We start from the raw sequence: 3460 nt of genomic DNA on the forward strand, positions 1-3460 counted from the left end.
CTGATGGCTAGCAAACCGCCCCGAGTGGCCACTGGGATTCCTTTTTCCCAGGAGTGCTTTGCTTTCTGTCAGAGGGGAATCGGCCCGCCTAACAGGATTTATGTCTATGTTTATTGATTTGAAGGTATGAGGTTGTAACAATTATAGTCTAAAAAGGTTAAAAGCAAAGACCGAAGTCTAAAAGTAACTATTTACAAGAAGGAAGCTTGAGCTGGCAAAGTCGCCAAGTCTGCCCAGCGAGCTCAAAAACTAAATGAATCTTATTTCAGACACCTGCCTCCACCCAGTCTTCATCAGTGCTGGAGGAACGGTCTCAGAACTGTTTGTTTCAATTAGCCATTTAAATTTAAGGTGATTAGTGATTACAGTACATTGTAAAATCTTTAAAGGAAAAAGAAAATATTTTGTGGGCCTCTTGGTCCTTGTATGTGTGTCAACTCAAGTTATAATTTTAAAATCAGTAAAAGCTTGTCAGAAAGTTCAAGGAGTGTAATTGCAGTGGAAGGGTCACCGATTCCCCCATTGCACCTTTGCTAGCAAGAGGCAAGCGGTGGACAGTCTGATGAAAAAGCCCTGGTGGCAGCACTGCCTTCACCACCTGGGACCCGCTCGCTCCCTGCCTCCATTCACCTCCAGGAGTTGTTTGAGTAGCTGGAGGCAGCAGATAAATTAAAACTGGTTTCCCAAGTCATTGTAAGCAGCTTTTAAAATTCCCCACCATGAGGTGGAAACTACCTAGTTGATAATGGTAACAAATTTACATGAATGGCTAGGAGTTTTCAGCTAAAGAATGTGATCTGCAAGGAGTGGCAGGTGATTCCATGGCCTTGCTTACAATGTTTAGTTTTTATCATTGATATCAGCTAAGCAGAGTCATAGCTACTTAAGTATAAATTGAATTAGAAAAAAATTAATTGCAGTAACTAAATGCCTAGAATATGGCAGGCTAAACTGTATTACATGTGTTAAGAATAAGCAATAATGATCAAAGATCTCAAGGATTAATTTATTTTCATTTGTCAGATGAGGAATCTATATGATGCTTGAGCCCTATCCAGATTGTTTCATTAATTTGTTTTGTTTTGCTTTTCTCATATGCCATTGTTATTATCATTTCTAATTGCATTGTAAGCTTGAATTGGGCTTGTACCTGCATCTTGTATTTTGTTTAAACTGTAGGAATCATTTTTGGTTTCAGTCATGTGTATCTACTTTATAGATTTAAGTAGACTTCATCACAAAGGTTTAGAATTATGTTAAAACAATGTGAAAACATGGTTTAACCCCCGTGACTGCTTGGACACTTTTCACCGTGTTCTATTAGGGGACTTAAAGGCACAGTTAAAATTCTCCTGTTCCCCTTTTCAGTCTTATCAGAATCTGAGATCTTTATCTGTAGGCAGAATGTGGCAGTTTAAAATTCAAGGGGCTACTAGGAACAGAGTGCTAGACCTGCTCTCTCTTCCCTCTGCCTTTCCTAAATATTTTAAAATAATAGAAGATTTGAGGTATGGTTATAGATTTTTGAAGGACATAGAAAGAAGATTTAAAAGCTAGTGTAAAATAGTAAAAGTTTTTATAAAAGTTGTACATGTGATGAGAAGGAGAAACTGGGAGAGAGGGAAAGAACAAAACAGAGACTTAAGAAAAAGACTCTGAGAGTCTGAGAGGGAAGGATTTAGACAGAAGCAGAAATAAAGATTAAAAGAGAAAGTGATATGGGTGTATAAGTATAAATGTGCATGTGAGAAAGGGAGGGAGAAAGACATGAGCAAGAGACAGGAAAGGGCAGAGATTAGAGAGGGAGAGAGACAGAAGGTGAAGTCAGAAGAGACAGAGACTATCTGAAAGAAAGGAAGACTTAGATTCCAAGGGTTTAAACCTCAAAGAAAAAGACTGACAGGACCAGGCTCCTTTCAATTAAGCTCCCAAGGGTGACCTTACAAGTGAGAGGAAAAGCTATTAATTTCCTGATGAGCACTGGGCAGTTTATTCAGTCTTGACAGAGCCGATGGGACCTCTAGGAAGATATCAGTCCAGGGAGCCACCAGACAAACTGACTGTTTTCCTTGGACATCAAGAAGGACTGTAGACCTAAGAAGGAACACGTACTGGAGGAACGCAGCCGCTGAACTGGACTGAAGTAGAACAACGGGCCTTTGAGGAGCTAAAGAAGGCTCTCGTCTCAGCACCTGCCCTAGCCTCGCCAGATATCACGAAGCCCTTCCACCTTTACGTGAGTGAGGTAAGAGGCATTGCCAAAGGGGTTCTCACTCAGACTCTAGGTCCCTGGAAGAGACCTGTGGCCTATCTAAGAGACTGGACTCTATGGCAGCAGGGTGGCCAGCGTGCTTCCAGGTAGTGGCCACCACAGCATTGCTGGTGAAGGAGGCTAGGCAGATAAGCGGACTCTGGACCAGGAGCTAACCTGGATGGGTCAGGCTTTTCTCTGGGACCAGCCCTGTGTCCGGATTCATAAGACTCTGACCATCAACCCTGCCAACCTGCTTCCAGATGATGATGAGAAACCCATTCATGACTGCACAGAGGTAACAGACGACAAGGTACTGTTCACGGATGAGAGCAGTTACATTCAGGATGGGACCTGATATGCAGGGGCAGTGGTAGTCACCTTGGACCACATCATTTGGGCACAGTTCCAGAACTTTTGGCCTTAATCCAGGCCCTTTGATGGAAACACTGTGCCATCCACAGAGGAAAGAGGGTTACTAACTGCAGCCAGAAGGAATTGGCTGAACAGAAGCAAGCCACTGAAGGACCAGATGGTTGATGGACCCTCCAGATGACAAGACTGTTGGTCCCAGAGGCTCTAGGTCAGAGTTGCCCGGTGACACCAGGTTAAGTGTCACCAAGACTTCTGAACTTCTGTGAGGCAGAGTCACTAGAAGTACTGTTTATATACAGGTAAATGCTAAGCAAGAATAGAGGGACCCCCTAGGAATTTGGGCCCCAGGAAAATTCCCTAGGAGAGCATTAGAAGGTGGGTTTCACAGAAATTAAGCCACCAACATTAAGATACAAGTACATGCTAGTTTTTATAGACACCTTCTCAGATTAGGTTGAAGCATAGGATAGAAAGTGCCTCTGTAGTAGTCCAGAAATTACTCCAGGAGATTATACCTAGATTCGAGCTGCCAGTAGTCATAGGATCAGATAACAGTCCAGCCTTTATAGCAAGGTATCTCAAAGTATAGCTCAAGCTTTAGGACAGGCCTGAGTGAAACTCTAAAAAGTTTAATTAAGTTTGTTCTGAAAACCGGTGAAAATTGGACCAACCCCCTATCCTTTGCCCTCTTGAGGGCCAGGTGTACCCCTTACTGGGACAAGTTTCCCCTTTTTTGGGAGGGGATCATGTATGGTAACCATTTCCTTGCTCAAGTCCTTACAGGTTCTGCAGTTTGCTTGTTCCAGATGCACTGCCAGTGCCCACCACAGACCC

The 3460-nt window shown here is 43.1% G+C and overlaps 1 long non-coding RNA gene across 2 annotated transcripts; it reads left to right on the plus strand.

The window, feature by feature from the left end:
• Positions 1–510: 510 nt before the first annotated feature.
• On the plus strand, positions 511–2945 carry LOC311630319. Of its 2 annotated transcripts, XR_014796348.1 has the most exons (3): positions 511–724; positions 784–1818; positions 1948–2945. It is a non-coding gene; the product is annotated as an uncharacterized lncRNA (long non-coding RNA). The 2 variants fall into 2 exon arrangements; XR_014796347.1 differs by having other exon boundaries at positions 784–2945.
• Positions 2946–3460: the final 515 nt, after the last annotated feature.

Source organism: Pipistrellus hanaki (assembly GCF_964339955.1).
Source record: "Pipistrellus hanaki genome assembly, chromosome: 11".
NCBI lineage: Eukaryota > Metazoa > Chordata > Mammalia > Chiroptera > Vespertilionidae > Pipistrellus > Pipistrellus hanaki.